Source organism: Felis catus, chromosome B2 (assembly GCF_018350175.1).
Source record: "Felis catus isolate Fca126 chromosome B2, F.catus_Fca126_mat1.0, whole genome shotgun sequence".
NCBI classification, from domain to species: domain Eukaryota; kingdom Metazoa; phylum Chordata; class Mammalia; order Carnivora; family Felidae; genus Felis; species Felis catus.
In genome coordinates, this window is record NC_058372.1 from 133,457,555 (window position 1) to 133,470,392 (window position 12,838).

Genomic DNA, 12,838 nt, shown 5'->3' on the forward strand with positions numbered 1-12,838 from the left:
TCTTTAATGTTTATTCACTTTTGAGAAAGAGAGAGACAAAGTATGCTTGGGGAAGGGGCAGAGAGAGAGACACAGAATCCAAAGCAGGCTCCGGGTTCTGAGCTGTCAGCACAGAGCCTGATGAGGGGCTCAAACCCACGAATTGTGAGACCATGACCTGAGCCGAAGTCAGACTCTTAACCAACTGAGCCACTCAGGCACCACTATTTTTTTATTTTTATAAAATATTTTAAATTTTATTTATTATTGCAGTACACTGATGTACAATATTATATTAGTTTCATGTGTACAGCATCGTGATTTGGCAATTTCTATGCATTATGCGGTGCTCACCATGGTAAGTATAGTCATCATGTGTCACTATACAAAGTTATTACACTGTCATTGACTGTATTCCCTCTGCTATACTTGTGATTAATTTATGTATAACTAGAAGTTTGCACCTCTTAATCCCCTTTATCTTTTTTTCCCTTCTCCCCACTCACCTCTCCTCTGGCAACCACCAATTTGTTCTCTGTATTTAAGAGTCTCCTCATTTTATTTCTTGCTTATTTATTTTGTTTCTTGGATTCGACATGTAAGTGAAATCATATGGCATTCGTCCTTTGATGACTTATTTCATTTAGCATAATGCCCCTTGGTCTATCCATGTTGTTGCATATGACGAGATCTTATTCTTTTTTATGGCTGAGTAATATTCCAGTGTGTGTGTGTGTGTGTGTGTGTGTGTGTGTGTGTGTGTGCGCGCGCACGCGCGTGTGTGTGTATCACATCTTCTTTATCCATTCATCTATTGAATACTTGGGCTGCTTCCATATCTTGACTATTGTAAATAATACTGTGATAAACATAGGGGTCCATATATCTTTTTGAATTAGTATTTTTGTTTTCTTTGGGATTTCCAGTAGTGCAGTTGCTGGATCATATGGTAATTCTGTTTTTGATGTTTTGAGGAACCTTCATGCAGTTGTCTACAGTGGCTGCACCAGTTTGCATTCCCACCAACAGTGCGTGAGGGTTCCTTTTTCTCCACATCCTCAACAAACCTGTTATTTCTTGTCTTTTTGATTCTAGCCATTCTGACAGGTGTAAGGTGATATCTCATTGTGGTTTGGATTTGCATTTCCCTGATTGTGAGTGACGTTGAGCATCTTTTCATGTGTCTGGAAACAATTAGCTTGTAAGTAGTTTTCTGGGGTTCCACATTATTTTCTTTACGTTCTCTTTCTCCATTTGTCTTCTTTTTCTCATTGCACGCACGGAAATCTCTCCTGGCCTACAGACAGACCTCATGTTTTACCTAGGGCAGAATTGAAGCAGACGATTAAGAGAGGGTTTGACAAGTTGCTAGAGATAGTCATCTGATAGTGGTACGAAGTAAAGGAAGAGACAAGAAATTTAAGTAGTAGTTAGAAGAACTCAAAAAGCTCAGCAACCTGGACTCTTTGGAATAGGAGCGAGTGGCTCTGTAGGTTCCTTGGGCAATCCTGAATTCAAAAGAATCTCTTAATTATATTCCCTGCGTTGTCCTAGAACGCAGGGGATGATAGACTTGAGAAAAAATTACATTCAAGAAGGTAAAATCACGTGAAGACGTTTTACAGTTTTGCCTGTAGCTTTTTCTTGAAAACTCAGTATATTTAACAGAATAACCCAACACTAGAGGGTCTTATATATTGTAGTTGTAGTGTGTTGTAATAAGTGTCTTAGAAGTGTCCAAATGATGGCATTCGGTATTCTTCCTGAAAGCGAATGCAGGGAACTGGTAAAGTCAGCAGAGGAAAAACATTTACTGGATTTCTGGTGTGTTTCAGTAACGTATTTGGTGCCATGGGGAAGCTGTTAGCGTCATGAGGAAGCCCATGTTGCAATAGAACAAGACCGCCAAGGACAAGATTAGATTAGTCACAGTCATAAGTGGGTGATACGGATCTGCCTGCAACAGATTCTAGCTCTCCATCCGTTCACAGAAAGCTACACTAAGCATCAGGAAAATAGAAAAGGTAAAGGTGGTCACTCTTGTTGGCTGGAAGACTTAGCTGAGCTGGTTTGGAGGAGTGTGTCCATTCAGCCAGGGTCAGGACTCTATAGCATAAAATCAAGTGGCAGACTGATCTCTGAGTGATGGGGACAAAACTGGTGCGATGGCTCAGCCCATCCTGTGCCATAAGCTGGACCAACAGAAGTAAACAGCTGAGGCTTAGGTGAATTTAACAGGGCTGAACTTCTAAGGGCACGTCTGGTTAGTACGGTAATGGCCAAGGTTATAGATCTATATTGGTTTTCCAAGTGGATATTTTCTTTTAATTAAGCTACCCCTGATTGTAGTTCCTTATAAAACATTTATTGACTAGTGGCCACCGACAGCAGCTCCAGGCTGCACCTTCACTCATTCCCTTGGGGGAAGATTTATCTTGGAATCGGCGACTGGGCACCAACTCCATTTTCCCACAGAAGCTTGTTCTGTGTGGCGGGGTGGGTCCTGCCTTCGTTTCCCGGCACATCATGAGATAAACCGGACCCTGAGGTTTGAGCTGGGAATGTGCTTGTGCTGACGTTAAAGCTGCGTATTACCTCAAAAAAAAAAATCAGAAATTGACAAGATATTCTTCGGAACCCAACCCGTCTTGTGATGGGTAGTGGCCTCCACGGTTAAGGTAACACTCGGAGATGTTTACTCCAGGTGGAGATATGTTTGTGCACATGTCACACTGACTTGAGGATGGGACAGAGGATAGGGCAGGGCTGTAGAACAAGCCAGATGCACATGCTTCTCATTGCTGGGTGCCCGTCATGTGGCCTGACCCGAGGAGATGCAAGTTTTGAACACAAGCCAACAACATTTTAATCAGATCTGAATTTATTGAGCAATCCTTCTGTTTGTTTGCTTGGTTCCTTTGACTGGAATGCTTCCCGTCCGAACCTCAAAGAGCAGGACCTCTGAAGGACTTCGCTAGGAGGCTCCACGTGGGCATTGCTGATATGCGTGAAATCTGTTTATAAACTGCAAGAGAAAAAAAGGAGTTCTAAATAAAGGCAGTTCGCGTGTGATTTTGATTTGTTGTGTGGTGTTAAATAATGTTACTGTTTGTATACAGATTCTTAAATTCAGTGCTCAAGCGAAGAGAGAACAGTGTCCTGTTCATCAGCACCCAGCAGGGACATAGCCAACATGTGCATTTTCCCTTCTAGGACAATTTGCAAGTGATTGTGCAGCCTGAGTGCTAAGACACTGGGCCTTAGGAATATACTTCTAGGGATATACTGAGGAATATACTCCTAAAGTAGTCCAGAAAGGATCTGACCCTAGGGGTTTGTCCAGGTAGAGTGCTGTGCTGGGGACTATCAGTGAAGGCAGAGTAGACCAGGGAGAATCCAGGGCCAGGAAAACAGGGCCTCCTCACATCTAGGAAGGCATTCTTCATAAGAGGGGTGGCGGTGAAGAGGGTTGAGCTTTTTAGTTTAGCTCTTATTTTTTTAGTTAAAAAGTTATTTTTTAAAAAGACTGTAGTGAATACCCGTAAAATTTACCATCCTAACCATTTCAAGTGGGCAGTTCGGTGGCATTAAGTATATTCTCGTGGTTGTGCCTTCATCGCCACCAGCCATCCACAGGACTCTCTTCATCCTGCCAAACTGGACTCCTGTGCCTGTTAAACAGTTCCCCCATTCTCCCCTTCCCCCCAGTACCCCCTTTCCCCCTGGCACCCACCTTCCTACTTTCCGTCTCTATGGATTGAACCACTCTAAATACCTCATATACTTGGAATTATGTAGTATCTGTTCTTTTGTGACTGGTTTATTCCAGTCTCAGTATAATGTCCTCAGGATTCATCAGTGTTGTAGCATGTATCTGAGCATCCTTCTTTTCTAAGGCTGAGTAATATTCGATTGTACGTACATGTGACATTTTGTGTATCTGTTAACCCGTCGGAGGACTGTTGGGTTGCGTCTGCCATTTGGCCATTGAGAGTAATGCTGCTGTGAACACGAGTGTACAAATACCTCTTTAGGCCTCTGCTTTCAATTCTTTGGAGGGCATATACCCACAAGTGGAACTGTTGGACCTTATGGTAATTGTTTTTTATTTTTTTTTCTTTAAAAATTTTTTTTTTCAACATTTTTTATTTATTTTTGGGACAGAGAGAGACAGAGCATGAATGGGGGAGGGGCAGAGAGAGAGGGAGACACAGAATCAGAAACAGGCTCCAGGCTCCGAGCCATCAGCCCAGAGCCCGATGCGGGGCTCGAACTCCCGGACCGCGAGATCGTGACCTGGCTGAAGTCGGATGCTTAACTGACTGCGCCACCCAGGCGCCCCTGTTTTTGATTTTTTTGAGGGACTTCCATTACTGTTTTCCACAGCAGCCGCACCAGTTTACATCCGCACCAACAGTGCACAGAGGTTCCAGTTTCTCCACATTCTTGCCAACACTTGTTCTTTTCTTCTTTCTTCTTCTTTCCTTCCTTTCTAGTAGCCATCTTAATGGCTGTGAAGTGGTACTTATTGTGGTTCTTATTTGTATCTCCCTAATGATTAGTGACGTAGAACATCTTTTCATGTGCTTGTTGACCATCTGTATATCTTCTTTGGAGGAATGTCTGTTCAAGTCCTTTTGTTATTAATTTTTTTTTCATTTTATTTGAGAGAGGGAGGGAAGAAGGGAGGGAAAGAAGAGCAGAGGGAAAGAATGAGAGAGAGAGAAATAGAGAGAGTGCGAATTCCAAGCAGGGTCCATGCTTAATGCAGAGCCTGACGCAGGGCTTGATCCCATGGCCCTGGGATCATAACCTGAGCCAAAACCAAGAGTCAGACGCTCAACCAACTGAGCCACCCAGGTGCCGCATCCTTTTCCCATTTTTGAATTGGGTTGTTTTTCTTGTTGAGTTGTAGGAGTTCTTTATGTATTCTGGATATTAATCCCTTATAAAGATAGGATTTGCAAATATGTTCTCCCATTCCCTGGATTGCCTTTTCACTCTGTTAATAGTGTTCTTTGAGGAACAAAAATGTAAAAATGTTTCATTTTGATGAAGTTTGATACATCTAATTTCTCTTTTGTTGCCTGTGATTTTAGCATCCTATCCAAGAAATTATTGCCAAACATACTGTCATGAACCCCTTCTCCTATGTTTTCTTCTAAGAGTTTTATAGTTTTAGCTCTTACAGTTAGACTTTTGATCCGTTATGAGCTAATTTTTGTATACGGTGAAAGGTACCCCTTTGGCTTTTATTATCATTCAGTTTATACACGATTGCATAATTTCAAGAGATTTATTGTGAAGAAAAACAGCCCCTGCCTCTCTTGCCTATTGTTTCTGCCTATAGACTGTTGATCAACCACACACTTGTCACTGTGTCCCCCTCTAGGGCCACCTCCTCTGCATTCTTTTCCTTGGACCCCTGAGGGAAGTGGGCCTTGCTTTTCTGAATTTCCAGTTTTATCATTTGATGTCTGTTCTTTTCTACCTTGTATTATTATTTTTTGAATTAAGAAATCATTTTCATGTTTACTTATTTATTTTGAGAGAGAGAGCAGGGGAGGGGCAGAGAGAGAGAGAGAGAGAGAGAGAGAGAGAGAGAGAGAGAATCCCAAGCACCATGAGATCATGACCTGAGCTGAAATCAAGAGTCGGCCACTTAATCCGACTGAGCCACCCAGGCGCCCCACTACATTGTATTATTATTCATACTTGTCTTATCCCTTCTACCAGATTATAAGTGCCTTATAATTGCATCCTTCTATCCTTATATCCTTCAGAGCATTTGCCACAGTACCTGATGCCTCTTGGTCACTTGACCTTGAAGAGGCCAAGGATGATTAACTGAATGGCCCTTTATAAAGAGTTGTAAGTAGGGGTGCCTGGGCGTCAGTTGGTTAAGCATCCGACTTTGGCTCAGGTCATGATCTCACAGTCTGTGGGTTCGAGTCCTGCATTGGGCTCTGTGCTGACAGCTCGGAGCCTGGAGTCTGCTTTGGATTCTGTGTCTCCCTCTCTCTGGCCCTTCCCCTCTTATGCTCTGACTCTCTCTCAAAAATAAACATTAAAAAAAATTAAGAGTTGTAAGTAGTATTAGGTGAATAGCACTATGGGATTTGAACATTCTCATGTTTCCCTTTTTGCTTAAATGAATTCTCAAGTTCAGTTTTATTTTATTTAAAGTGTCTAAAATGCTATGAAATCTGCCACCAACATAATAGTAAGAAATTTCCAGAACAAGAAGAGATTAAGAGAAGGGTGGCCTTTTATACCAATGTCGCTTGGGGCTATGTAAGAGATTTCATACCTAAGTGACTTCAAGTTTGTTCTTAAAACCTGCAATCTCTATTGAAAGCCAGACAACAGGAGGAGGCGACTTCTTGTGCTTTTAATAAAGTCGAACTGCTGGAGGCAGTCACGAAGCAGGTATCAAATGAACGTTCTGGTCCCTTGGAGAGTCACTTTCACCACAGATCATAACAGAACACATCGCACTCTTAGCTGGGCACGGATACTCCTGTTTCTCCCATCAGGATGTTGCCTGTGGAAAACCCGGTGTGTGTCAGTTGGAGGTTGTAGATGTACCCATGGTAGAGTGACCATGAGTTTAGATACTGTCGTAGGGCGATCCATGCTGAAGTTTCGCGGTGGGGGTGTTTTTGTTATAAGAAAAGGGCGACATTGTGGAAAGCAGGGCTTACGGTTATATTTTGAATGGTTGCCTATCTAAATAACAAGAGATGACTTCTAACCTAGAATAGTTGTCAGTTGATTTTCTTTGCGACAGAGCCATACCTCCCTATTAAGCAACAGCCCATATTACTAACATTACATTTTCTTTCCCTAGGACAGTCTTAGTGATAAGATGCACATAAAGTCACATTCCTTAGTGAATGGAAGCCTCCCGAGGTGATAAACAACCGCGTTGCATTAGAGGTAATAAGCGTCCTAAGATGGGCTAGCTGTAAAGAGGACTTCGTCATAAACTAGTATAATGCACCACCGTGTCACAAGCTACCCAGAGGTGTCCTATAAAGCTTCGCCCACACATCTGTGACACAGACATAAAAATCGCCTCCTGGGTCTGTATTTTCATTTAAGCGATTTCATGAATTTTAGTTAAATACATAATCTTGCGATTCAGGCAGTCACTAAGTATTGAGTGAGCACTTTACCATGTGTGCTGGGGTCCGGGAGAAATGCAGTATAATTTTTTTCCCTTGGTAAACAAACACACGAAAATGTAGAGGCTAGGATTTTCTGTAGCTCAGCATTACAGTTACAGGCGGTCAGCATGTATTGGGACCTCACCACGTGCAAGGCCACACATCTGAAATTGTGTGTGGAGTTCAAAATATGTCATGTGGGTTTTTTTGTAATTATCCATGTAAAATTTGGTGAAGTTAATATGAAGCAGGAAACACCCCTTACCATTCCCAGTCATTTCCGGATTTATTCTCAACGACCCTGATGGGAATATTTGCCAAGTCTTATTGCCGGTTACACTCTTCACGGATTTTTCACTAGTCTTTTAAATCCTGAATCTCCACTTTGGTATAATTCGTGTCTTTACAAAACCCCTTTCTGGCCTGAGGCTAGGCTGAACATGGGTACTGGGGACTCGTTGTGACTTGCAGTTGAGGTGCTACAGAAGTATATGTATATGTCTGACTAACCATGTTTCAAAATGTTTTGAGGGTTACAGCGTGGCCAGGTAGAGGGATTATTTTAACTAGGTTTTGATGTAAAGATTGACAGAGCCACGGTTCCCGTAAGATAGGATTAATAAGCATCTGGTATTTTTCACGTAAGTTTCAATTTGCGCCTCACTGTCTCCCAGTAGCTGGCATCTCCTTCAGCGCTGGCACCTTGAGACGAAGATTCTTCCGTATGTTACAGTTATACCTAAGGCGTCCATGATAGAAAGAAAGAAAAAGTTGTTAAAAATGGTGGAAAACAGTATAGTGAAGTAGTTACTGTTTGGGTTTTAAGCTTATAATTTATGCCATAGTTAACTTCAGTTTGCCTTGAGTCCCCCGAAGCTAAAATACAACGAACGGCATGAGGTTGAGAGAGAAAGAATCACGGGAAAAGAGGCATTTCTTGAAGAAAGGAGCTCTGTGATCCTGAGGAATACTAAGATTTTACTGATGATACTCTAAAGGGAAGTATTTCAGAAACTGTGAACCTGGTGGGTAGGCTGCTTTCTTACCGATGGCACCAAACTTAGCTAAGTCTGGTGCAGCTCAGTTTCAGTTAGACTAGTGAGATAATACTAACTCGCAGAAAAGTTGCACCCGCGTCATGGGAGCCTTGAATGTCAGTTTAATAGTTTGACATTGTTCTGTTAAGAGGGAACATAGAAAAGTTTTTTTTTTTAAGTTTATTTATTTTGAGAGAGAGAGAGAGAGAGCAAGCAGGGGAGGGGCAGAGAGAGAGAAAGAGGGAGAGGGCGAATCCTAAGCAGGCTCTACACTGTCAGCACAGACCCCGATGTGGGTCTGGAACTCACAAACTGTGAGATCATGACCTGAGCTGAAACCAAGAGTCAGACGCTTGCTTAACTGACTGGGCCACCCAGGCGCCGCCCTCCTTTTTTTTTTATTTACTGACTTGGGGTGGGGGCAGTTTTTGATTAGGAGAACCACAGGAGAATTCCGTTCCTGAAAAGCTTGATTTATCAAGAGTGCATTTGATGATTTGGGAGGAGGAAGAACAGATAGGGGGCTGTTCTGCAGTCCGGATCAAAGGTAGCAGAAGAACAATATTATTAGGTGTAGAAACGGAAATGAGATAGATGCAAGAAACATTTTGTTGGAAGGATTTAGAACTTGACTGAATCTCTCGGGGGTCGGGCTGGGGGGGATGCATGAAGGTGCTAGGAGGTTGGTGTGGTTATTAACAGGTGAGGAGAGGGTGCGACGCTCTAATGTGCAGAGATTGAGGTCCTGTCCACACATTCTCGTGGAGCCATACAGCCAGGGAGGGGCTTAAGATTGGTGGCCTCCGATTTGAAGAAGCAGCTGGAGTAGGAGAGATCTGTTCTGAAACTTACCCATCAGTGTCTTCTCAGCACCTAATCTGATGTCCGGCCTTCAAAGATTGGTCAACAGGAGGCGAGTTGAGGCAGTGGGTATAGAAAATTCACTCAAGAAGTTTGGCTCCGGGGGTGCCTGGATTGCTCAGTCTGTAGAGCACGTGACTCTTGATCACATGTTGTAAGTTTGAGCCCCACGCTGGGTGCAGAGGTTATTTAAAAATAAAATCTTTAGGGGCACCTGGGTGGCTCGGTCAGTTGAGCGTCTCATCCTTGATTTCAGGTCCGATTGTGATCCTAGGGTCGTGGTGGGATTGAGCCCCTCATCAGGCTCCACGTGGAAGGTGGAACCTGCTTAAGATTCTCCCTCTCTCTCTCTCTTCCTCTCCCTCTCCCTCTGCCCCCCTCCCCTGCTTGTGTATGCTCTCTCTCTCTCTAAAGAATAGAGTTGGATAGAATAGAAGGGTGCCTGGGTGGCTCAGTTGGTTAAGCGTCCGACTTCGGCACAGGTCATGATCTCGCCGTCCGTGAGTTCGAGCCCTGCGTTGGGTTCTGTGCTGACCGCTCAGAGCCTGGAGCCTGTTTCAGAATCTGTGTCTCCCTCTCTCTCTCTGCCCCTCCCCTGCTTGCATGCTGTCTGCCTCTCTTTTCTTCAAAAATTAAAAAAAAAAAAATCTCTTCAAAGATAATTCTACATCTAGGAAATTCTGACTACTATAAAAGGGCCTGGGTACTGATTTTCATATATTGCGATTCTTCCACTGATTAAATAGTAAACATGAAGGGAGAACATCACTTTTCTGACATTTGTTAGATTTGACCCAGGCCTTTCTATAAACCCCCCCCCCCCCCGCACCTATTGTGTCCCACATCTAGGGACAAAACAATATCAATAAAGCAATACTTGAAGAAAAGCATTGATTTTGTAGGAAATATACCGCAGGGCAGTTTTCTTTAAAGAAATTGAAAGATCGCTGTTCAGGTTTGACTGAGTCATTTGGTATGGTTAGCATTGTTTTCTCCGAGCCTAGATGTTACAGAGGTAAATATGAATGGGTTTGTGAACATGCCAGCACCTGCCCCTGCAAACTTCAAGAATTTGAAAATTGATGGCTATCGCCTGAGAGCCGGCAGGATGCAGGTCACACAGAACCATCAGGATGGTGTGTTGATTGTAGAGGGGAAAGCCTAGGTGGAAAGGAGGCAAACTGCAGGGGCTCTGCCTTTGGAGGAGTAAGTACAGCTATTTTGGGGAAGTGTGGCAAACCTCTTAGCCAAAGGCAATCCCATTAAATGTACCCACTCGTAGGATTCCCTTTGGCAAAAGAAGGCATTGTTAAAGAGGGAACGGGGACCGCCTTCGTCCATTAAAAACAAACCTTTTCTTTTTCCTGAAGCCAGAAGAGCTTGTGTAATTACAGTCTGGAGAGCTAAAGGTGATCACACATTTAAACCTACACCCATCAAAGCACTTGACTTGACTGACCAAGCAAGTCTAGCCGGGGCTTCAGAGAGAGACACTGGCCTTGGTGTTTACAGGGTCCAGGGCATCCTGGAAGCCGCTTCCTTGTGCCCTCTGCTGGCCCACGGTGCCATGACTCACTCTCATACCTGGACATGACAAGAGAAAAGAGATTTCCTTTTTTTTACCCCCTTGAATTACGTGTTGTCAAAAAAATAGGTGAAACAAAGCAAGCTCTTTGAGATTTCCCTGAAAACTTGGCACCGATTGCAACTAGTTGTGTTTTTTTTTTTCTTTTTAAAGTGTCTTTTGTGTCCTATTCAATAATCCCCACCAGTTGTGTATACTCTTTTTGAGGGATTCTCAATGAAAGAGTAACGGGTTTACCACAGTCCGCCAAACGCTCTAGGTTTTGCTCAACTGGTAGATAGATTTTAAAAATAGCTCTTGAATTTTGCAATGTGCTGTGCCATGTGTGAGCTCCCGGGACAACATGTGTGCCGCACATCACAAAACCCTTCACAAATGTTACCTAATTAAGCCGCACAGTATCTGACAGGTGGCGGCCTCCCCAGTGACTTGCAGGGAAAGGGTCCTACTGCGCATGCACCGTCAGCCCAGAACAATGTCTTTGTTGTCTTGTGCTGTCCTATTGCCAGAGGAATAGTTAGACCACCCAATATCTTGTCTGGGGCGGGGGGGGGGGGGCAGTAATTACTGAGCAAGATTCATTCCCACCCAATAGCAACTTCCGATTTTTGCCAGGCAAAGCCAATTATTGATAGCCGCATCAGAAACATGCAGGAGAGACTGGTACTTGGATGTAGAACTGCCCGCCGAGGGAGCCCTCACGGTTTGGATTGACTAGAGAGGCTCCGGCCTTCGGTAGGAAGTTTAAGTCTGGGCCAGCAGCAGGTGATGGGGGGTCCTCAGGACAGAGTTGTGGGGCGGGGGCCGCACTAGGAAAATGGGAGCAGCTTGAATGGGGATGTGTATCCATCGTTAGGTCTGAGAGCGGGTCGGAGGGACCCCGTCACCAGGCTGACCGCGGATGGGACAGAACCCCTGTCTTGGGAGAAGACTTGGATTAGTGTACAGTTTTCACAACGAGGCTTTGAGAAGGAAGAAAACGACAAGACAAAAACCCCTGGGTATGGGCTAAGGAGTAGGGAAGGAGGACAGGGACTCAGAAAGCTCAAGGTGGCCTGGTTGTCAGCACTGGGGCGCTGACCGGAAGAGGCATCAGGTGTTAGCATAGCAATTAAGAGTATGCATCCTGGAATCAGATAGACTCGACACCTCCTAGCATGTGGTCTTGGGCAGGAGACTTCATCTCCGTGCCTCAGTCTCCTTGCTGGTAAAATGGAAATCGCAAAATTTCCTACCTTACGAGGTTTTTGAGAAGATTAACTGACATAATCTATGTGTCAAGGGCCTTAAGTAGGACTTGATAAACGTTGGCAGTGATGGCGGTGCAGATGATGAAGAGGAAGGCGATGATGGCGATGATGAAGAATCAGAGAGTACAGCAGAAGTGCAGAACCGGCCCTGGGACACGTACTCGCTTTCTGGGTGGAGATCCAGTGACTGCCAGAAGGTAGGGAAGGGGGGTGCTGGGTGAGCACTAGCCTCGTGGTCAGTGAGCGCTTGGTAAATACTTGGTGTTAATGGAGGTGTATCGACCTGGTAACCCCGAGGAGTTCATTAGTCTCCTTGGTGTGGACAGTCGAATCAGACCATTGGTTCAACTCTTAAAACGTGTGCCGCTTTGAATGGAATGACTTAAACGAGGATTTTAAGGAAAACAAGCGTTTGCTTTTATGGATTCGCAACCCACTCTGTTCAGTCTTTCCCCCGGTTGACTACGCAGGATAAACCAGGACAAATGGCAGTCTACGTGATCCTTGACCAAACCCTTGACACATGTGGGAAGCTATATATAGAACTTAACGTGGTTTCTGTCTGTGTTTTGCTTCGCTGCCCAACGTACGATCTTTCTCTTGGTTTGCGGATCAGGCTTTACAATGTCAGTCCCCAGAGGTTAAAAACATAATAGAACTTTTAATTCAGTTGACGAATGTGTATTGATTTCTCATTATGTGCAAGGTATTAGGCTTTCCGCGCCATGGTCTCTCCACTTCCAGTCCCCTCTGGTACCTTTCATTCATTTATTCATCCAATGAATATTTATTATTTGGTTAGTTAATCTCTGCCAGGCACTTCGCTAGGTCTTAGGATGTTAATGAACAACCTCTGCCCGGAAAACCTGCGGTGCAGTCCATGTAGAAGGGTGTAGACAAAACAGTGTAGTGTGGTTGAGTACTGCGGTGGGGACTCTTGACAGTCATGGGGGGGAT

General features: G+C 44.2%; 1 protein-coding gene across 13 annotated transcripts in view; it reads left to right on the forward strand.

Moving 5' to 3' along the window:
* Positions 1-12,838, forward strand: part of SASH1 (SAM and SH3 domain containing 1) — a 337,965-nt gene that overhangs the window by 198,359 nt on the left and 126,768 nt on the right. The gene's annotated exons all lie outside the window — the stretch shown is intronic.